The following is a 24,520-nucleotide window of genomic DNA, read 5'->3' on the forward strand; positions in this document are numbered from 1 at the left end:
GCCGGCGATCCGCCTGCCGGCGGTTCCTGCAGTGAAAACGAGGTTTAGCCTCGCTTTCGTGCCGCGATGCGCCCGGCATGGGCAAGTCAGGCACTTGTTGGGACGGGGTCAGGCAGACACTGTCCCTCGGCGCGCTCGCTTCCTCTTTCTCCACGGGAACCTCTGCTGGGCTGGGGTGCTAGGGGGGCTCCTGCCCTCACCCCTCAGGAAGGATGTTAGGATGTCACAGGCCGCCCCCGGGCCAGTTCATGTAGCAGATGGGTCACAGGCTGATGGGTCCGGGGGGTGGTGTAGCCGGAGACGGGATCAGCCAGGGAGTAGGGAGGGCACCACCTCTCAGGGTATCAGGATAGAAGAGGAATGGAGTTGCAGCCACCAGATAGGGCCAAGTGTAGTGCCCGAAAACATGGGGAGGGCTCCAACGTGGGTGATGGCCCACGGTGATTCAGAGACGCCGATACGCCGCCCAAGGCCGCCGGGAAAGTGGAGCTCCGGAGGGGCTGTCAGCAGGATAGGTGTAACGGAGATCAGGGGCCCGGGGGTAACTCACCACCCGGAGCCAGGAGCGGAGGACCGGTCCAAGTCAGCACACCGCCTGGGATGGGGCAGCGGAGCGAAAACGCTCTCGAGTCCAGCGAAGATTCAGGGGCGCAGGCTGTAGCGCCGAGCAGCCACTCGCTCGTAAGGTAGAAAGAGCGGTCGCGTCGGGCGGGAAGGACGCCCCTCCCCCACAGGAGGCCTCAAGCCACGGGACACGGCCGCGATTCTCCGGAGCTCAGAACGGGATCGGAGGAAGCACACGCTCCCGTCACACCCGCGGCGGCTCGTAGCCCCGCAGCGGCAGAGGTCCGGGGGACGGGAAGCGACCGGCGGGTGTCTCGTCACATCAGCTTTCACCTCCGTCGGATGGCTATGTATATCGCCGAGGCAAACAGGAGGATTTCTGCAAGAAGGGCGCCTCACGGCTCGGAGCAGATCAGAAGGCGGCCATCTTCACTGAGCGCAACAGCGCCCCCCGTTTATTATGTACTTTTGATTTGAATAGTGTTTGTATTTGATATATGTAAACTTATGATATATGTCTATTTTTGTAAAGGTTTGTTTGAACCATGAACAAATAAAAAAATAAAAAAGTTCTACTGAAGCAGAGTTCATGAAGCAAGCAGAGTGTGCGGGAAAAATGAACTAAGGTCAAAGGATTCAGGCCTCAATATATACTGGCCTAAACATCATAGCTGGCACAGGGCGTTTAGAGGCATCAAGTGGAGCAGCCTAGGAGCTGCGCTGTCCCCCCTGGTGTTGGAAACAGTTTACAAAGAGCAGCTGGGCTGGGAGAGAGATCTCATAGAGGAGGAATCTGTGGGTGGAAGGAATCCACTAGAACAAATGATATTTCAGTATTCTGCAAGGAGAAGCTAGAATATGTATGGGTCAGTAGGATAAGCTCAAGGACAATGTGATCATCTTGGAAATATGACACGGTCGAGCAGCACAGGCTCAATCCCCAGTTCCGTGCTTAGAAGCTGGAGTCTGGTATGAAGGGAGATTATAAAATACATTGTTCTATGATAGATGGAATTAAATTTGTTGAAACGCCTAAACTTTATTAAATTGTCATTACTAGTAGAATTACACAAATACCAAAGAGTTTGGATGTATCTTAATATCTGCACTAACCTCACAGCTTGCACGGCACCTGTGCTCTTTAACATTTCCTCCAGCACAGCACCCATCCCGCTGACACCCATAAGGCAGGCTTATCAATAGGACAAGTGTATTGGTGAATCGACAAAAGGAAATAGTAGTGACATTGGTATTTTGCTGATATGGAGTTTCTCAGAATGGATGGTCAAGATCCTAATGGCGACTTGTGCGGTCTACACATATCTTTGACGTGTTGTACAGAATGTTTCATGCAGAGATAATGAGTCAGCAATGTTGTGTTGCCATTTTGTGAGAGAGCCTGGACCACACACCCAACTAAACTGCCTTCAAAAGGGTTAGCGTGGCGTGCCAAGGTCTGCGCGTCTAATGGAAAATAAACTCATATCCAACAGATGGTTGCAACTGTAGTAGCTTTAGATCTTCCACCGGCAGCACCACCACTAGTGGTAGTGCTGACCCAAGCACCAGAACTACTGGCTAAGGGAAAAGAGGATACTGGTGCTCCAATTGATAATGTTACTCAATGGATTAACTCTAAAATAATCTGTTCCCTAATAAATTCACGAAGCAGGCATGGTCTGAGCTCATGCAGTGAGGTTGAGACTGCCTGGAGGTCCCACTGCGATCCTGCATACATCCTTACAGCGGCGGCTTGAACTTTTTATCTTCACATTTGCCACTACCTACCTGGCGCCTGCTGAAGCAGCTTTTGCCCAGTGAGAATAGGACCCAGGAACACAGAACTTTGGTCCGAAACTTGGGACCAGCGATTTCCAAGACGGTGGCTGCAGCGATTCCGAGAAGCCTTTAATGACTCTGCCGCTTATAGCACAACATTGCTGTGTGTTTATCTGAAGGTGGTTCATCCCTTGCTGCTTTATCTGGGAGGGTTAATGCATCTAGCTGAGACCATACCTGGATTGGACAACAGGGCATGGGCTGTGCCTTAGCCTGAGGCACTGTCAGGTACGCAGACTGTGGAGTGTGCCCTCCCTCCGTTGGAATGGAGGGGAGTGGCGTGAGTGATACGGGCCATACCACCGGAGCCGCAACCTCCCCGGGATACTCACCTGCATTCTTGTTGCTTGAGCACAGAGTGGAGCTGCCGCTTGCAACACGTGTACTGGGCCTGAGCCACCCAGTTCCCAACTGAGCCCGTTGCACACCAACCCCATATCATTTCTCGAAGGAGCATGGCCCCTGCCTGGTGGGACTGCATGTGCAGAAGCTGATTCACCTCAGGAGCTCTCGCTGACACTGTTGGGCTGCCCTGTCGTGTTGGACCCCTGTGCCCACACACACGCTGCCCTTGTGTCTTCTTCGGGTGGTGCTGAGACACGGCCTTACCGCCTGCGAGGGACACTCTGTAAATTGCTGGGAGCCACCACCTAGCCCGCTCAGGCCCTAGAGATCCTGGTGATATACGTTTACTTCACCTCTTGAGATTGCACGTACACAAGCATTTGGGTATTGGGTTCCACTGTAATGCAGGAGAACTAGTTTTGTGGTTGTGGCAACTGTGACTGGGAATCCCAGGCTTCATAATCTCCCTGGCTTGCAAGGGACATATCCATATCCTGCTCTGATGCTGCAACAGGATGCCTAATTTGTCTTACGTAGTCAAGGCCTACTTGTGTAATCCTTCATTACCCTGAGATACAGCGCGGCACTACACTTCCTAACCGGGCCCTAACTCAGTGTTCCAAAATGTCACCCCCCAAACATAAGGGCAAGTCAACCCTTATAGATTCCTTTTCTGGCCAAAGTAAACATTGGGATGCCACCCAGACTGAGGATATTGCGCAATCTGGGCCACTCACCCCTGTACAGAACCCTCAAGAGTACCAGGTTCTTGCTGCAATCGCTGCCCAAGGTCCTCACTTGAGATTAAAATCGATGCGGTTAAGGTAGACGTCTAGCTCCTCTGAAAGGATGTCAGGCAATTGGGCGGAGAGGCTACAACTGCCAAACTGGGGTTAAGAGAGAGCACAGACACAACTAAAGACCTTGTGGCACAAGTCAAAGAATTGGAAATAAGAAATACTGCACTGAAATCGCCCCCAGAGGACGCTGTGGGCAGATCCCGTAGGAACAATATACACATGTTGGGCTTGTCAGAGGGGGCAGAAGGACCGGACTCGGCCACATATATCGAAAATATGTTGCTACAGAAACTTAGGCCTGGCAAGCTTACAGAGGGCTTTGCTGTTGAACAAGCTCATTGATCACTCCAAAAAAGACCCCTGCTGAGATCCCACCCCAGACCGGTTATAGCCAGGATCCTGAATTTCCGCAACAGGGAAGTAATCCTGAAATATTCAAGAGAAGGCGGAGCGATGCAGCAGGACAGCGCTACCAGGATTATACACCTGCGGTTCAGAGAGCCAGGAATAATTTTGTGCCGACAAAGGCAAGACTCTGACAATTGGGCCTCAAGTATATGCTTATGTACCTTGTCAAGTTGAAGGTCCTTTACAATGGCAAATCTTACTTTATTGACAGTCCTGCGGTGGCAACTATGTGGATGGAGCACAACAATCTTGCTAGCAAGAGCAGTGCTGACACTTGAAGGGCTGCTTAACCTCATCGATTCCAACTATGCCATCTGTGGACCATGTGCCTCTTTTTCTCCTTGGTTTTTTGTGAAGCTGTAGGCTAGCGGGGCCTTGGGCACCATACAATTTGAAATCCCTTGGACAATGGCACATTGATTATGGCTATACGCTGTTTAAATCATTTACTTTTCCTTTCAGTGGGGGCAAAGCCCAGTCACCCACTGCTGGTCTTTTTTGCCCACTCTAACTTGACACTGGGAACCAGCCTGTTGCTGGTTTCCATTACCTGGTATTCCATGTCCAAATGCGGCCTTGGAGGTCCAGGAATGCCTGAACAATATGTTTTTGTTGGGCAGTGTTGTATAGTTTTGTTATTTATGCTATTCATGTGTTTACTCAGTGCATCAAGGCTCACAAGGTGCTATTACTGGGAAAACTGGGAGGTGGTGAGGATGCATTTATGGACTGCTCACAATCATGCTGCATACAGGGGTAAGCAAGAGACTGGTGACACTACGCTACTGGTAGCTGTGTTGCATGTGGCTGTTTTGACAAGCTGGGGGTGGGACCAGTTGAACTTTGCAGGGGATGTTTAGCATGTTATATGTCCCTGTCCCCCATTAGAATATTAACCAGGAATGTGCATAGGCTGGGTGCTTACTTTTGCAAAAACACAGTGAAATCTTACCTAAAGCGTAAGAAAATATCCATAGTTTTAATCCACAAGACCCCACCTGCTGGCAGACAAACAAGAGCTGATCTTGAATCGCTGGAGCGTGACAGGCTTTTGCACCATGTATTCCAAGTTCGCTAGGGGCGTGCTTACATGGATTGATGGTTCGCTACCATTCCAACTGCTACAAGTGGAAAGAGACAGGGAGGGGTGGTACGTAATTTTAAAGGGTTATCTGGAACACAAGGAAATTTGTACTGTGTACTCATATTTTCCCAATCATAATATCCCATCCTAAGTATGTGGATTCAGTAGCTATGTTGCATTGAGGTGCACATTTTTTTTTCTGTGGGGTGGAGATTTTAACAGTTTCAGAGATGCTGCACTTGATGGATCCTCCCCTCCCGTGGGGGTCCGTCTCCGGCTACCATTGCTTTGAATGCTGTACTAACTGACCGAGACTTAGTGGATGTCAGGAGGGAATTGCACCCAAACACCAGAGGTTATTCCTTCTACTCATCCCCCATAAACTATACACCAGAATTGATAATTTGTTCACTGAGTTGGGACAAGTGGTCGAACTCTGTAGCGCTGAATATATGGGCCGCTCGATATCCGACCACTCCCCTTTGGTGATTGAATGGAACGTCACAAGTCTTCTAGCCCCCATCCCATCGTGGCGTATGCCGGTTTGCACCTTGTAGTCTTCAGGAAAGTGCTTCAAGACTCCCGCACTGATTTTTTAGAGCATAATGTTGGATGTGTGAAGGAGTGGGGCACTGTTTGGGAAACCATGAAAGAAGTAACTAGAGGTGAGGTGATAGTAAGTGCTGGCAGCATATGCCGGAAACTACAGGAAGACTTGGAGGCTAAAGAGGAAGACATATAGGCCTACGGTCGGCTGAGGAAAATCTAGCTGAGACCCGGTCCAGTTACCTCGAGGCATGGGAAAGCCTCTCCAAATTTGACTATATGTTAGGCTCACTTGGCTCACACAGAGCCGTCGATCGAAACTGGACAGCTGCGGTCTCCACCAATGTGACGCGTAGGGCCGAGATGACGGACTGGACTGGCCCACCTACCTTCGTTTGCTTGGCCCGTAGGAATATTATTCTGCAAATGGAGAAAGGGAATTAACCACCCGTGGAGTTGAGCGTAAATCCCCCCACCCCCGCTGTTCTCCCCACAGATCGCCTTTGATGTCCCCTCTTATAGTCTCACCTGATGGCTTGAAAAGATGTGCTCTCCATCCTGCATTGAGCGCAGGGGTGCGTTGATAACCAGTTGCTTCACTGGCTCGAAGGAATTGGTGAGTTCCAGAACAATATTGACTCTGAGATTCCCGGCAAGACGCCGTAAGTATAAAGTTCATAAGAGTTCAAATGCCTGACTTTCACTTTTGTCCGATTCCTTGCAGGTTGCAGCTTAACCCTAATGAAGAGTTCCTCGTGGCAACCGGTAGTATTCTGGTAAGGATTTGTATTTTCCAACACAGTTCGATAAAATAAAGTCAATCTGTAACCTGTTGCTTTCTCCCTTATTCAGGCGCTGAGAGAAAGTATGAAGTCTTGGGGAATAATACCTCTGGCGGTAAAATCAGGTGAGTCTATTGTGGTGAGGAGGGTTCCCCTTGTTAGTCCCTTTGTTTCACCTTGCTGTCCTTTTGTTTCCCCTTGGGGGCCGGGGTTCGGCGAAGATGCAGTGGAAGCTGTGCCGACCCGTGAAGAGGAATAGTACCCCTGGTGGTAAAATCAGGTAAATCTATGGGGGGTAACTAATATTCCTCTGTGTATTCCCTTAGCTCACCTTGCTGTTCTTGTCTTCTCCTTAGGTGCCAGAGTGCGGCGGGAACATGCAGGAGGATGCAGTGGAATGTGAAGCAGGTAAGGATTAAAGGTATTGCTCTTGTTCTAACCGTTTCTCCTTCTTTCTCCCTTTTTCTAGGAGCTCCAAACTCGAGGCGGGTGTGGCAGAAGGCTGGATGCAGACTTGCAGGCAGGATGAGCGTTACGCTGCTGGATGCAGAATAACGCGAAGCGTGCGCTGCTCTTCGGGCGTGGTTTAAATAGCCTCCAAAGTAGTCGCAGGTAAGTATTCCTTCCCAGCCCCGCCGAGTAAAAAAATAGTCCCTAAGTAAAGTAGTCCCTCCCATGCCTCTTTTGGCTTGGAGCTCTTGCAGCATGGTCTGCATCAGGTAAGTTTTACTCTATGATCCTGGCGCCTATGGTGCCAGGACTGACTCGCCATAGGGGCCAGGACTGGACCCAAATAGCCCCTAGCAGGGGTTGTTGGGCTTGCTTAGGATAACTTGATGCCTGCTTCCGGGGTTGCTGGAAGTGGTCTGGGTCCCCGGGGCTAGGCATCATGACACTGTATCACACGAACCACCCGGACAGATGCATAGGGGGACACATCTGAAAGATTATTAGCATGGCTCTGCAAACGAGAATACCCTAGACACCTGACTGCACTACTTTACAATGAATGTGGGTCCCCATGGAGATCTCAACTCGCAATCAATGATATCTTTACAGCATACTATAATGTCACGACAAACAGGGGTCGTGGCCGCAGCACTTTCGCTATTCTCGACACACATAAATTACTGCTGCACAACATGCTCGTCTAGACCAGCCCATCACTGTGGAGGAATTGTGCAATGCAATTGCTTCTCTCTCCCATAGTAAAACACACGAGAGTGACAGACTTCCCCCCAGAATTTTACAAAGCATACAGCTCCACCTTAGCTCCTCTGTTGCTTAAAGTCTTTGAGGAGGCTTACGATAAGGGCATACTCCCAGCTAGTATGAGGGAGACCTTGGTAGTACCCATTCCCAAACCTGGCAAACCAATAGATAGGTGCAACTCACATCGGCCCTTGGCTTTGCACAACTATGACGTGAACATACTTACGACGGTGCTGGTGGTGCGACTTCGTAAGGTAATCGCCTCCTTAATACACATGGACCAAACTGGGCTTGTGCCTGGACGCAGCACTGCCCTGAACCTTCGTAGGCTGCAGCACACCATAGATCAGACCAATTCTTGCAAAGAGCATTATGCAGTGGTGTCTCTGGACGCAATCAAAGCTTTCGACTCGGTCTATTGGGAATGGTTGCTTGCCTCACTGCAAAGCTTTGGGATGGAGGAGTTTTATTCACTGGGTGACACTGTTGTATACCACTCCAACTGCTAGGGTGAAATCGGGCAGAGTGTGGAAAATACAGTGTGGGACTCACCAGGGGTGACCGCTATCGCCCATGTTATTTATATTTGCTTTGGAACCCCTGGCAGTACACCTGCGCCAAGAATACCTGGATGCTGGTATCTCGATTGGGGATCTCGACACTTAATATCACCATTTGCAGACAACAGTTTGCTTTATCGGTGTGAACCGCCACACAACCTACCCATGGTCCTAGACGTACTGGATAACTTTGCAGCACCGTCTGCGATTATTTTCAATAGGCGTAAGTCCTGCCTTTTTCCCTTGGGCCTTCGTGGGGTGAGTATGGCTATTTTATCTGACTTGGGGCTCCCATGGGAGGTGCACTCCTTTAAATATCTAGGAATTCACATTACGCACACTGGTAACACACTCTGGGTTGTCGGGGGTCTTAAGAGGTCCATGTCCTTTTGGTCCTGGTTACCATTGTCACTCATGGGTAGAATGGGCATTGTAAAGATGATTGTCCTTGCTAGATTTTTGTACTGTTTCACAAACGTTCACTACTACAATAGAGCCTGTTTCTTTCGCCTTCTTGGCACACTGATTAGAGGCTTTCTCTGTGTTCCAAACCGACACAGACTCGCCCTTAGTGTGCTGTCCCTACCCTACAAGGATCATGGAGCACAACTACCTAGGCTGGAACTTTACTATCTAGCTGTTCAGCTTAGCTTTGTCTCAAAATGTTTGTCCGATGACCCCACCTTTGAATAAATACTGTTCCAACATTTGGTGACACCAGCCCGCCTTAAAGAACTGCTATGACTCCCAGTCAGCTGCATGAATTCCCTACCACTACGTGTGGTTCTGGGCAGAAAGATCCGGTCCTGAGTGCTAAGGGTGCTCCGGGCGCATGGCCCCTGCTCGTCCTATGGTCCTATAGTGGCAGATTTATGTACGTGCAGGGAAGACCTGGGGAGATATGTATGAGGACGGGTGGTTTAGGGACTTAGATAATCTAACCCAACAGACGGGTCTGCCCAAGGGACAATTCTTGGAGTACATGAAAGTGATGGGACTGGCAAGTGTAGAAGGAATGGGTGGCCTGTAGACTGGGGGAGACCGCGCTTCTACCTCTAATGTACATGCTTGAAGACAGCTGGAGGCCTATAACCAGACTGTACAGTTGCTTTACTGAGTGGGTCTAACCCTCAAAACCCAAATCTGAAGATACAATGGGAAACGGATGTGGGTTCTTTAATCACTGATTATGAGTAGGAATGACTGCTTAATTTGCCTAAAAATGTGTCCCAGAATGCTATATTTAAACTACTCCAAATTAATGTACTCCATCGTACATGTATGACCCCCAGCAGAATTGTTAAATGTAATAAAAACAAGCATTCGACCTGCACCTGGTGTAACCGAGAAGATGCAGATTGAATTCACATGTTCTGGAAATGTGCTAAGGTACAAGGCTTTTGGTCCAGTGTATTGAACAAGCTTGCAGGGGGGTAAGGGAGGGGTTGTTAGATACAGCTGGGGTTACACTGTAGCAGTGGCGTCGCCAGGAATCAAATTTAGGAGGGGCACAGAGGGGGCCAAAGACAAAAGTAGGGGGAGAACATGGTCACTGCTCATTTTAGGTAGGGGGGCACAGGGTTTCACAGGGGGGGGCTGGTCCCCCTCTAGTGACGCCACTGCACTGCAGTGTTTACTCTGTGCATATCCCAGGCTGTGGAAAGTCAGACACGTTACCAGATTTATGGATTTAGCTTGCATACTCGCTAAACGTCGTATTGCCATGTCCTGAAAGCACACGGGGGGCCTGCAATACAGACTGGTATTGTGAATTTGAGATTTGGTGTGATGCAGAGACAATGGTCTGGGTCATTACAACGCCTAGATGAGGTCCAAGTTGAAACCTAGAAGTCCGGGAAAATACTGGTTTTCACAATGTTCCATCCATCCAATGATAAGCCGCCATGAACACCTGCTCAATGACTCATTATAGCCAATATATATGAATGTGAATCCCCATTACCCCCTCATGAGCTCCCTTTCATTTCACTAGCTTTGACTTCTTGGTTGCCCACTATAATGTGCTCATGATGCTCATGACGCCACCTTGCTTCTACAATGCTGATTTCTTCACAATACCTTGTACAAGAGCCCTTTTATTATGCCTGGAGAGTTTGACTTTTGTTTTGTTTGCGTTTATGGTACACTGTATTCTTACTTTGCTGCTATGCTGTCAATCGTACTTCACTGTAACCATGACCAACTGATGCTATGTTACTTTCCACTAATACCAATAAACACATTCAAAAATAAAAACGAATACATTCACAAGATATTTTAATGGCAAAAAGGATCTTTGGATGGGCCAACATGCAAGAGATTCAAGGGTATTGTAGCTACATGCAGATCAAATAGCTGGGCTATCGATCTACTCAGATCAAATCTGATGTGCCCCAATAATCAACTGAGAATATGCTTGTGCATACTACATCATTTTTAACCTTGTGAACTAAATCATGAAAGAGGATAAAGATTGTTGATTCATCAGATTGACAAACATTTTTTGCAGATCAATTTATGCTGCACCTTTAAAAAAATGCCTGTGAAGTTCTGGATTCATTGGAGGATTTGGAATGACTCAGCGGTCGAAAAGCGTGTGTCCAATTTAAGATTGATGGACCAGAACCAAGTACCCAGATAGTATCTAATGTAAATAAGAAGCAGACTTTCATGTTATCAATTATAGGGATTTAAAGATGGTGTCTTGGAATATCACTGGGCTTGGAAAGAAACTGGGGGAATAGGGCTTCTTCACTTTATCTAAATAGGACACAATACTTCAAGAAACGGGTGTAGGATCCATCCAGTTGGAGTGTTATATTACAATTGAACATTTTCCATCCAAGAATAGGCGTTGGCAAAATCTGGGCGATTATCGATTCTTAGAACGATTATTATAGCAAACAATATTTCCCGATATTGGGAAATAATCTGGGATAGGGTATTATGTCTATTAAAAATGGGGTGTAGTCAGGGATCTGAACTTTGCAAAATGTAACAATTTTATCTCAAAGGTGGAAAAAAGTGCATTTGCTTGAGATCCTATAGAGTGTTTTTACCAACAGCAGGTTCACTAATTATGGGATGTTAGGTGTTGATTTATTGTGTAATGGCCCAGAAAAGCCGTTTTGTAATCAGCAGCAAGATGAAGCACATGGAATTCCAGCGGCTATAATGGATGAGCGGGTGGATAAAGAGGGTACGATTCTACATCACTTCTTGATTGCACATGGGTTTTCGACTTTGGCCATAGTAAAGAGGATATACCAAGAAAACATAGGTTTCTGGTTAGCAGAGGTGACTCTTCAATTGATCACACAGCAATACCAGCAAACGTATGGCAGCAACAAAAGATCTACTAATTGGAAACCATTGACAGTGGGATCTTTGAAGATAGGGACATGGAAATCAGGTGACCAACAATATGGAGTCAGACTGAAGAACCTTGAGTACCTTCAGCAGGCTTCTAAGGAATATATTAAATGTTTTAAATGAGGGTGGGAATGTTTGAAAAACTTAGATGGTTGGATTAAGGGTTACAGAGTTAACACTTATGAGGGAATGAGAAATCTTGTTATGTTGGAGTCTATAGATGACGCCTGCTCTCCTGAGCTCAGACAGCATTTGGCTGATTCTAAGGAAATGGATCCTAGAAAGTTAGGCAAGGCTGCTGACTTGAGGGTTGCCAACAGGACTACTCACAAGGAATCTGGAACAACTCAAGAAGGATGAGGGGAAGCAGCCACCAAAAGAGAACCAAGAGAATTCTAATACCTCCCATCCCAAAGAGGGCCACAAACAACAGAATAGCCAGGGTAAGCCACCAGGGAAACCAATTAGGGCAAGTGAACCCTCAGGGGCCCAACCAGAGGTAGGTCAGCAGAAACCCTCATTCCTGAGAGCATTTGGAAATTGCTATGTGTGTGGGTCTACTGACCATGTAAAGGATGATCCCAGATGCAAGGGTAAACCTGCAGGTATCAGCACAGTCTCATTGGCCTTCTCCACACAGGAAGAAGTACAAATGGCCAGTGCCCATTATGAATTATTTGCTGAAGCACCCTTGGGTCTTCAAGCAAGTGTATCCTTAGAGTCCATAGATCTGGTTAGCAAACAGAACAGGGGTGTGTATGACTCCCTTCCAGAAAACTCTAAAGTATATTACATGAACAGTGTTCTTATCAATGGCCAGGATACCAATGCCAGGAGAGAAACTGGGGTCAGCAGAACAGTAGTGGATGAAAATTTCTTTCAGCCTGAGGATGTTGCTAACGCACCCAAAGGTCCCATTACATTTTCTGGAGGTCCTGTCCAGATGGTTCCTATTCTACCAGCCCTCATACGGTGTAATAACTTGACAGTGAGGATTCCTGTCAGTGTTCAGATTGAGGTGCCTGGGAGAGTCCTGTTGGGGAATGATGTAAAAACTCTAGGAGTAGTATCTAGTACCCCCAGGCCTCCAGGTATGGAGAAGCAGAACCAAACCAAATTGGCTAGAGAGGCCACTTTGAGGGACCACTCTAAGCCTGTGGGACCCTCTACCGAGAACCCCACTACAAGCCCTGGTGTAAGTTGACCTCTAACCCAGGCACATTCCAGGCTAGTATGTTAGAGAAATGGGAGCCCACACCAAGCTCCATCATTGTTCCCCCAGTTTTAAAGTCTCCGACTCCCCCTGCTTCTGAGGAAGAGGTGGATAGACCAACTGGACCCCTCTCTAGGCCTAAAAGAACTGGTAATTCTCAGTGCTGGTGGAAAACCAGAAAATAAAAGTCTAAGGCCAAAAACCAGACTGTTGGACCTTCTACTGAAGAATCCAAAAGACAACCTAGTGTTAGGAAAGAAACTCCTCCACCAGGTAAAACCAGATCTCAGAAAAAGAGGAAGCCTGTACTTGGCTTGACCTCTGACCCTCCAACCAGTATGCCCGAGGTCCAACCTGCTCTTGAAAGAGAGGTGGTGAGGAACCATGAAGGCCCTTCTAGATCTGAGGGAATCCTTCTTAAGGATCCCTTGAGAAAACCTATCTTGGGTTCAGAAGTTATTGCAACTTCAAGGGGACTGTTAGATCAGCTCCCTTATACCTTCAATAAGAAAGATGTACCAGAAAGGGTTTGTAGGTCATATAGCTTACAAAGGAAAACCTTTGAGCATAGATCAGGGTGTCACCACCAAAATTCTGATGGTCTCTCTAGGATGTTTTTAACCGGCTAGAGGTAAGAGACTCATCCAGGAGTGGATTAGATCCTCCTGTCCCTTAGTCTGGGGGTGGGGGAGGGCGAGTGTCAGGGAGAATTCTCTTAAAAGGCTAATTTCCCTTACCTATAGAATCCCCCAGCAGCTTTGCTGGATTTGAAGGGTTTATGTTTTTCTCCTGCTAAGAGTGTGACTCGTTTTCCCACTCTTAGACAGATGGCTGATGTGTGTTTTAGGATATTTTTGTGCTTATGGTCTATGGGTTTTTTTCACCCTCATAGGAATCATCCTTTTTACATGTGTGTTACACAGCACCCTCAGTGCATTAACACAGGGGTGTCATAGTGACCCCCAAACATAGACTCCATACCCTGAGACTCACTACTGCCTCCCAGGGCATGTAAAGCCCCTGTTGACTTTACTAGTCAATAGTTATGAACAAAACCAGTACAAACCATCTTACTATGGAAGTACTGGAAAGGGTTAATAGTTTTTCCCTGGTGTTCATTTTCGAGGGGGTACCGTCCAGTCCCTCTCTCCAAAGTTTCTGGCTGGTGGCAGTGGTTACTACCATTAATATTCGACCACAAATAATTTCCTATGGGATTTTCCCCTTGTTCGAGGCTACCACTTTTACTGACAGCCTCTAACAAACCACCGGTTTCTTTTTTTATTTACTTTAATCCAGTGTTATTTTTTTGCCAGATCTTTAATCATATTTTTTTCTCGTGTCTTTCTCTGAAATCCTAACCCAGGTTGGGGATCCTTTGTTCGTCCTTTTGGCGGGCTTCTGCACAGAAGCCCTCCTTTCTGCGCCACTGAGTCTGGGGTAGACAGGACTTGTGGGAGGGGGAATAGGCACCCTGGACAGGGTTACCTAGGCAACCCAAGTCGCACTCTGCCATGATAGGCTGGCCAGGATAGCCACCCCACTGTGTGAGTGACAGCTAGGCGGTATGAATGGGGGTTTTTCTGCATAAAAGCAGGGCTCTGAGGACTGGAGGACAAGACGTTGCCACTGGAACTAAGAAACCAGAAGAGGAGAGAAGCTAAAGACATCTGCAATGACTGAACCACCGGTGAAGCCCTGCTGCAGATCCTCACCACTCTTCTCCAACGACTTGAGAAGATTTTCACCTGCAAGAGCCTTCTTCCCCTGAGCTGTTCGGGCCAACCAGTTCACCAATCGCCTTCCAGGACCTGCCTTGGTGGAATCGCCAGTGCCTCGCACTAGGAGACTTGTTAGCTAGGCACCCGTCCACCATGACCGCGATTTAAAGGAATGTACTTTTTATTTCGTTTTGGCAGCACCGCGGCTGGCTTCATCCATGGGCAGTGCAGTAACTCGAACCTTCCTCCACGACGAGAGCCTCTCTTCCTCTGCTGGATCTCCCGAACTACAGGAACTGCCAGGAACTACTGCCACCGCAGGAACCTCTTCCACTCTCAAGGTACATTGTTCCGCCAGGCCTCATGTTTCGTTGGATGCTGCTAAAGGTGTCTTAAATCCTTTACTTACCTTCTGGGTTGGCCGCCCCTACCGCCTTTTCAAATCGTTAAAAAAAGACTTGACTGCAGCTACTAGAACCGTTTGATCCTGGGCACTATGCATGGTACCACTGACTCTGGCACAGGCCTATTGACTCTGGCTAAATCTGTTACAACTGCCTTCTCTAGATTGCTTTTCATCAAGAAATGGCTTGGTGCACAGAAACTCTTATAACCACCTTTTCCTTCCCCCTTTTTAATATTGTGAATTGCCATTTTGCTCGGTTTTCACCTAAGTATTGCTTATGCTAAAGTAAAGCCTTGCCTAACTTGTTCACAATCCAATTGGGAAGTGTTGCTGGTGTGTTTAGGAGTCTAACCCTGTATGACTTGTCCTTTCTCTCCTTCTGAAGAAATTGTTAGAGTGCCATTTCTGCTTGGTTTTACACTATGCCGTTTTGCTCGGTTTTCACTCTTGCTCAAACTTGTCTACAATTTAAATAGGAAGTTATGTATACTTTTCTTGACTGTTTTAACTTACTTTACTGATAGTGATTTGCTTGTTAAACTTGAGTGTGTAAAATAAATATATATTCTTTTTGCTACCAAGCTTTGGTCAGTGTTTCCTTGTTCCATAGTACGGTAGTCCTATTGTGTAAACCCTGAATACTGCTCATCTCCCTCATGAGATAAGTCTGACTGCTCAGCCACAGCTACCAACTAAATCTGTGTGGTGCAGACTGATACCAAAGGGGATGTATTGCATATACCTGTAGTCATAATCTCCTGCAGTGCTCCCTAAGGGAACTGCATAGGATTCTGCCTAACATGCACTAGGCTAACATGCACTTCAAAAGCGACCGCAAACATAAATACGTTTTTAAAGCTGCGGTTTTATTTCTAAGTTTTCCGGGCTCCTCCAGCCTGCAAAACTTAGAAAATAAAACGCAGCTAGTGCTTATTTTTTGTAAAAAAAACAAATAGCACTTACCGAGATTCAGCTGCAGCTTTCCTGCTCTGGTCTCCAGTCCGCGTCCTCCGAGTCCCGGCACTAATGAAGGGAAAGCCACCCAGCGGTAGACTTTGTTTACTACAGCTGGCTGGCTTTTCCTTCATTAGTGCCGCAAAAGCAAAAGCCAGCACAGGAGGGCCTCCATTTCACAAAATGGCGGCGCCCCTGTGCTTTCTTTTTCAAATTTTGAGCTTGAATAGCTCAAAATTTTACATAGGAAGTTTTAAAACGGAGGATGCTAGTATTTTTTTTTTAATGTGGCCTATCTATTTTTAAATAAACATTTTTACTAGACCATCCCTTTAACAGTTCAAACAAATAATAAGGAAATGATCCTGGAGTCAGAGTAGTTATTGAAACTTCTGTATTATTATTCATACAGATTGGCAATATCAAAATCAACAGACATGTTTGATGGATGTGAGTTATTTACATTTCTGTATTATTATTCATACAGATTAGCAATGTCAAGATCTACAAACATGTTTTGTGGATGTGAATAGCACATACATCACGCCGACACGTGTTTCAACCCTACAAAAGGTTGTCCTCAGGGCGCATGACAAGGTACGCATACTGTTTTTTGGTCTAATTCATGTATATTGTTTGCTTCTACTGTTCTATGTTTGGTTTATTCTCGTTATTAAACTGTAAAGCGCCTTGGATTAAGGCGATATCTTAATACAATAAATACACATATAAATCTGCTTGTCCATCTTCTATTTTCTAGATGATTTGGGTGTCATCTGCGTAGTTGTAGCATGTAATGTTGTATTTTTTGAAGATCTTGATTTACGGTGTCTGGTATATGTTGAAGTATATTGGTGATAGTGAGGACCCTTCTGGTACTCCACAGTCATTAACCCGTGGAGTAGATTTGAAGGATTTTATCCATACAGTTTCTGTTCTGTTTGCTAGGAATTATTTAATCCAGAGTAGTGCCATGTCCGTTATACCTGTATCTTCTAATCTTTTGGTCAGGGTGTCATGGCTTACTGTGTTGAAAGCTGCTGAGAGGTCGAACAGAATCATTGCTGAGGATGTGTTGCAGTGTGCGTTTGTTTTTAGGTCGCCCCGTATGGATAGGTGTACCGATTCTGTTCCTCTAGCAGCTGGTGTTCTTCTACATGCTCTTGGATTAGTTTGTATACATATGTTTCTAGGAGTTTTGCCAGATAGGGAATGTTTGAAATCGGCCTGCAGTTGGAGAGGTCTTCCACATAGCCACTTGTGTTCTTTAGAAGTTGTTTAATTTATGAAGATTTGAAGGTTTGTGGTACGGTCCCCGTCACGAGCGACAGATTCAGGAGGTTTCTGTAATATTCAGATGGTGTTCCTTGTGTGAGGATTGACTTGTAGATATCAGGGGGCAGGGATCCATGGGGGATCCTGCTTTCTTGCTATGTTTTACCAGCTTGATGAATGTCTCTACTGATATTTCCAGGAAGTTTTGGAGTTTGGGCTCTGGATTCTCGTCGGGTCCGGTTGGTTGAGTGTTAGGGTTATTCGGTCTGTTTTGTATGATTTGTCGGATGTCGTTGATTTTGTTTTTGAAATGGTCTCTCCTGGTTGTTGCATAGTTTCTGCAAGGGTATTGGAGTGTTGTCGCAACCTGGTGGGTTTCTTATTTCGTTTATGATGTTGAACGTTTCCTTTTGTGTGTTGGTGGTTTTGGTGATTCTGTCATCATAATGCCTTTTCTTTGCCTTTAGAATTTCCTTCTTATACGATCGGATTCCAGCTTCTTCTTGTCCTTTTTCATGGTGCTTAGTAGTGGGATGAACCATTTTGCCATTGCTCTTTTTCCAGAAGGGGTAAATGGTTTTTCCGGGGAGATGTTTTCAATTGCATCAGCAATCCATTCATGGAGTAGCTCAGTTTTCCTGTCTAAGTCTGCTTTCTCCAGTTCTGCTGTTGAAAGTTTGGTCAGCTCCAGTTGTTCTATTAGGTTGCTTGCTTTGACGGTTTTCTAGTTTCTTTTTGAGGTGGTTGGGAGTTTGAGGGGCTGGATGGTAACTGTGGTTGGTAGCGTGATCACAAATGGAATGATGACATCGGTGGTGCAGTGGTGATACTTTTTTCTTGGTGAAGATTGCATCAAGGGTGTGTTGTGCCGAGTGTGTTTCCCCTTTGACCAGATGTTGCCGTTTCATGGTTGTTAGTTGCTCGATTAGTGTGTTTTGAGAGTTGGCATGTTTTTATTTGAACCATATGTTGAAGCCCCGCAGGATTATCAGATGCTCATGTTCAATGGCGATGTTGGTGATGGCTTCTATGAAGTTGTCGACGAAGGTTGCATTCTATGTCGGTGGTCTGTAAACCATTATGAATTTAATGTTTGTTTTTGGATTCGCTGACAGGTGTAAGATCATGGATTCGCAGTTCACAATGTTTAAAGGTTTGTCTGTTTTATTTGCAGGTATTCTTTGAATCCTATTGCGAGGCATCCTCCTTTTTTATTTTTCCTGTTTAATTGAAGGCATGTGAAGTTGGTGGGGATGCAGCTATGGAGTGCGATTTTGTAGTTGTCGTCCAGCCATGTTTCTGTGATGAATAGGATGTCGATACCGTTGTCGCAGAGAAAGTTGAAGATCTCTGTTAAGTGTTTTGACATGGATCTTACGTTGATGAAGTTGCAGTGGATTTTTATGGTATGGTTTGGTTTGTGCTTTATTGACGGCATTGTGTTCTGACTGGTATTTTGGTTTCTCTCCAAGTCGATTTCTAGTTCTGGTATTGGTACAGTAGTGTTTGTGTCGTCATCAAATAGCACTTCTAGTTTTTGTTTTTATCAGGTTATTCTACTAAATTGTGTGACTGTTGAAGCGAGGGTCCTCTTGTTTTGGTGATGTATGGGGTTAGGTTGTCAACCGTGTTCTTGTTACCTCTAGCTTTGTCCATTCTTCTTCAGCGTGGCTGTGCTTGGTTGTCGGTCTTTCTTGATTAGTTCATTGGATCGGTTTGTTCGGATGAGTGGTTATTTGCAAGGTATGGTGTTCGGTATAGGGATCTCTCTTTTCTCACGGTGCTGGTTCTGTTTTTTTTCTTGTCTGTGGGGGTGTGTTCTACAGTTGTGAATCTTTAGTAGTGTTCAGTTAGGTTTGTTTTCTCTGACCTTTGTCTTTCTTTTGGTCCAATTCGTTTTCGCTGCATTTTGAGTTATTTGGTGGACCACTGTGGGGTTAGTGTCGGGGTGTTTCCCTTTTACTTATTTTGTTGGTTTGGGTTGTTGCGGTTGCGTTCTTAGTGATGTGTTCGGTTTGTATTTCCTTTGGGTTTCCTTCGGGGTTGCAGGGGCGGTAGTCCTCATTCAGCGCTTTGTTGGCTGGCTCGGTTTTTGTCATGACTGCACAGTTGCACGTGTTTTTATGATTGGGTTTGTTGTTGCGGAGTCAGTCTTTCGTGATTTAGTCTGGCTGTCTTGTGGTGTTGGACTGGGTGTGGCGTTTGTCCGATACAAGCGTGGGCGCTGTCTGGTGGGGAGGTCTAGACGGGGTTATATCTCTAGGACAATTCAGGTGCTGTCCCAATGTGGCACTCTCTGGGTGAGACTCAAGGCAACATACACATTTCTCTGGGGTGCAACGCAGGCCAGCGTTCACAGCACCACCAGGGCCAATAATCACAGTACTATCTCAGTAATAGTTACAGTATTATCCCAATGTGGCACTTTTTAGATGTGATTCAAAGGTCTTCTTAACAATTCTCTAGAGGTGTGACGCAGGCCAGTATTCATAGTGCCATCCCAGTGTGGTGCAGGCGAAATCACGGTACTATCCCAGTGTGGGTCAGGGTAATGATCACTCTACTATCCTCGAGAGGCACAGGCCAATAATCACAACACCATTCTTATAATGGCGCTTTATAGACGTTTTTCAAACCAACATGCGTATATTTCTAAGGGTGCGGCGGAGGCCAATAATCACAGAACTATCCCAGAGAGGCACAGGCTAGTAATCACAGCACTATCCTACATAGGCACAGGTTAATAATCATATTAATATCCTAGAGAGGCGGGGGGGCGTGGCTAACTGCCATGTAGAGCGGACGTGTCTCCTGTGAGCTCTGCGCCGATGTGCCATCATAAGCTGTTTTTCATGTATTTTTGCTAACTTTTAAATGTTGCAACTTGCACCATTCGTCGCCGGATCCCATCCGCAATCGTTTGATCTGTCTTTCAGACGGCTGGGGACAACTAACGCCGTCATACACCGAGTGAGCAGTGCCGGAGCAGAGAACTAAAATGGAGGCTCCCGCGTCCTGAGTTTCGAGGGACCAGAGCGCGCCTGCACCACAGAGGACGTCGCCCACCGGAGCGCACAGGGGAACCGGAGCAGCCAGCCTGCACCGGGGTCAAGAGAGAGGAGCGGAGCAACTGTGCCCGCAGACAGAGCGGGCCGGCCCCTGGGCCTTCATCCAGCAGCGTCCTGCCCGCGGAAGCCCAGCGGAGCCCTGACAAGACCAGCGGCCAGCCAGTGCCGCGAAGGTAAGCGGGGGCGGGGGGGTAACCAGCCCTGACTCTTGCTTCGGGAGCAGAGCGATAGAGGACCCGCAGTCGCATAGTGCTCCATCCCCCTGCTGCGGGGGGGGCCTCCCCGAGTTGTTGGGACCTCTGCCCCCCCCGCCAACGCGAATCTATTCAGGGAGAGTCGCAGGAGTGGATCCCAGTAGTCCCCCGTCGCCCAGAACTGCCTTGCGCCCTGCAGTCGACACCGAGGGCGGCCCAAGCCCAGCGCACTGTGCACCCACAAGAACTGGTGAGCCCACGGGCGGCCATAGCTGACCCGCCACCCAACATTGACTACACCCATAGGACGGGGTGTGGGCACTGCGCAACTCCCTGACCCCGCCACCTGCCACCTCGGATGTACGGAGCCCTACGTTGGCGCCCTGAAATCACCGCCTAAAGGCCCCACTGCTCACTCACCACGGAAAGGGGGTGCCAAACAATTGTAATACGGCGAGGGATCGGAGCATAACCACCTTCGAGCAGCCCGAGTATTACCCCTTCCTTGACATCTGAAACAGGCGCTGTCTCCCGCCTCACTGGGCTGAAGCTTCTCCCCCCTCTACAGCGACCTTGGGACACCCGAGCAGCCTCACACCTTCACCTCGGCCCCAGGCCCTGCAGCAACAGTGAAAAGCACCCCTCCGTGACTGTGACTAGCGGCCTACCACGTGCGCCTCAGCGCCCTCGGCATGAGTGGTCAGTGGGCTCACAAGATGGCTGGTAAAAACGGCAAGCCCAAGCAGCAACAGACCACCATGGACACTTACGCAGCCAGCGAATCTCTGAACCTTGAGAGCTCGAATAGAGTGACCACAGATGTTCAATCAGACCCTATGGCAACGACGACTCCCGAACCCAGTAACACCCAGCTCCTCGAAGCCATCATACTACTCCAAACAATGATGGAACATACAATCGATGCAGTTGCCATAGACCTGGGCCTTCTGCGCCAGGATGTCCGCTCCTTAGCCGGCAGGACTGAGGTGCTCGAAACAAGTCAAAGAAAATACCGACTCCAAAACGCACCTCCTCCGAGACGTCGACGAGCTCCAACAAAGGGTCAAGAACTTGGAAGGTAGGGCAGAGGAAGCGGAGGGAAGAGCCCGTCGTAACAATATTCGTCTCCTCAGGCTGCCGGAGGGTTCTGAGGGCTCCGACCCAACTAACTATGTAGAGAACCTCCTGCTACAGGAGGTGGGAGCTGGTAAACTCTCCCAAGGCTTCACCATTGAAAGGGCCCACAGATCCCTCGCTAAGAAACCTCCACCAGGCGCCCCACCCAGGTCGGTGATAGCAAAAGTTCTTAACTACAGGGACCGAGAGGTAATCCTGGCCTTTTCCCGAGCAGGTGGTCAAATCAAACGGGACTCTGCCACAATCGCTATCTACCCTGATTATACCTTCCAGGTTCAAATGAACAGAGCCCAGTTTATACACACGAAGGCCAGACTGAAGGCAGCTGGGTTGCATTATATGCTCCTGTACCCTTCAAGACTTAAAGTATTGCACAACAATAGGGCACACCTGTTCGACACTCCGGCATAGGCCAGAGACTGGATGGACGGACTCCAAATACCTGATGTCGAGGAAATAAAGCGGAAACCGAGATAACGTTTCTCCCGCCATCTCGATAGGAATCATGCAGCCTCTAACCACCGCCGGCGGGCGAATTGAGCATCCACACAGCTGATCAGATCCTAACATGGAGACACTGGAGTCAAGGTTCACTCCACCCTCTGGAAAATGTCTTCCCTTTTTTTTGGGTGTACATCCCCACCTGTAGGACAACTGGAGACCTATGCACGGTCCTACGGAGCAGAAACGGGATTGTCATAATGAGGGTGACCTTGCTGGGCTAGTTCTATGTTTGGGTTGTTTGCAGTTAATGGGGGGGGGGGGGTGGGAAACCGGGAGTTATTATTACAGTTGGGAACTACAAACGGAAATTACCGAGACCACGGAAGCCCTCGATATGCATTGCTGCACTAATTAAGATCCCCAGTCCTGCTGGCCCCACACGTCCGTCTACGTAACACCTATGGCTGACACAGTAAAGATCGTTACTTGGAACGTTAGAGGCCTGAACAGCTTCGTCAAACAACAACGCGTCCAATCCTACTTGAAGAGATGCAGGGTCGGATTCGCCATGCTCCAAGAGACTCACCTAACTGCCAAAAAGCTAGATGCCCTGGCCAAAACCTGGCATGGCACCCTAGTGGGTTCCGCTTACTCCTCCTATGCCAGAGGGGTCTTGATCTGGATTGCCCCCATGGTCCCCTTCAGGCTTATTAGTACTAAATCGGACAACGAGGGGAGGATGGTTGTGGTTTGTGGCTCTATCGAGGGTAAAGAGCTATGCCTAGTTAGTACTTACGCACCCAACCACGCCGCAACTATATTCTTCCACTCCCTCCATACACGGCTCACCCCATATATGGACAGTATTATGATATGGAGAGGCGACCATAACTGCACCCTTCACCCTCTACTGGATAGATCCGACAATAAACATGATCGTCCCTCCCCACCGGCCAAAATACTTTCTAAACTAGTCCAACAGTTGCAACTCAGATATTTGGAGGGACCAACACCTGGAGCAACGCGAGTACTCCTACTCCCCGCTGCATGCCGTGCATACCAGGCTAGATTATATTTTTCTCAGCCAGATACAACAGTCTGCGTTTGTTGACGCGCACTATTTGCCGAGGGTACTGTCCGATCACTCTCCCCTGTTGGTCACCTAGGTGTTCCCGCCAAGATCCCCCATTCCCACATGGATATTGAGAGCCGAAGCCCTACTTGATACAGCATTCAGAGAACGCATAAGAGACGGTACTGAAGAATACTGGCAGAACAACCTACATAGTGTTAAATACATGAGCACCGCCTGGGAGGCATATAAGGTGGTTATGAGGGGTGAGATGATCGCAGCAGTTGGGGGTGCCCAGAGATCCATCACAACCCTGTTGGAACGAGCCGAGAGAGACCTGTGTGTCCTCGAGGGCAGGGCTGACCCTTCCCCTGATCATTTACTTAAAATTACCGAACTTAGACAAACCTGCCTAAAGCACTGGGAAGCCCTAGGTAAACTAAGCTATGCCAAACACGGAAAGAGTCCATGCCCTGGGGGACAAACCCGGGAAACTCTTAGCCTGGCTCTACAAAAGGGAAACCCCCAGGCCACCCATTTGCCACATACTCACACCAGACGGCACTACCGTGCATACCCAACAGGAAATTAATTCAGTTTTCTCTAGCTACTATCACAAATTGTATTCCGAGACCCCCCCCCGCCCCCTCTGACTCAGGGATCGAAGACGCCCTCGACTTGCCTAAACTCGACTCGCATATGGCTGAGGCCCTTGACGAGCCCATCACTCCCGACGAGGTCAAGGTGGTAATTAGATCCCTACCAGCTGGGAAAACCCCGGGCTCGGATGGCCTTCCCGGGGAGTTCTATAAAACCTATGAGGAAACACTCGCCCCTATATTAGCTCAGGTCTAAAATGAGGACTTCGAGCGTGGCGCCCTCCCGGATTCCCTGAGCGAGGCTGTGATAATACCCCTACTCAAACCTGGGAAGGACGGGGCAGATTGTGCCTCATACAGGCCCCTCTCTATGCTAAACGTAGACTGCAAGATCCTCACAGTACTGCTCGCTAACAGACTACGCAGAGTGATCCCACTGTTGATTCACCAAGACCAAACCGGATATGTCCCCGGACAATCCATCACTGAGAACCTGCGTAGGTTACATCACGTCATTTATAGTACAGAGGGAAGACCACAGAAACTTGCGGTGCCGTCACTAGATGCCACCAAAGCTTTTGATTCCGTGAGGTGGGAATGGCTATATGCTGCCATGGCAAAGATGGGAATAGGCCCCGTATTTCTGAAATGGACCCAGCTGGTTTATGCCAACCCCACTGCAAGGGTACGAACCAATAGAACCTTTTCCGCGAAATGGTCCCTACACAGAGGCACCCGTCAGGGTTGCCCTCTATCCCCCATGTTGTACATCATTGCCGCTGAGCCTGTAGAGCCTACCTGAGACAGGAATATGGAGATGGGGGCATTAAAATAGATGGGACGACTCACCTCGTCTCTATGTACGCGGATGACATCCTCTTGTAGGACCCTGAACACCTCCTACCCTACATTCTTGAAACCCTGG

This window comes from Ambystoma mexicanum, chromosome 11 (assembly GCF_040938575.1).
Source record: "Ambystoma mexicanum isolate Mex_15411 chromosome 11, UKY_AmexF1_1, whole genome shotgun sequence".
Lineage (NCBI taxonomy): Eukaryota > Metazoa > Chordata > Amphibia > Caudata > Ambystomatidae > Ambystoma > Ambystoma mexicanum.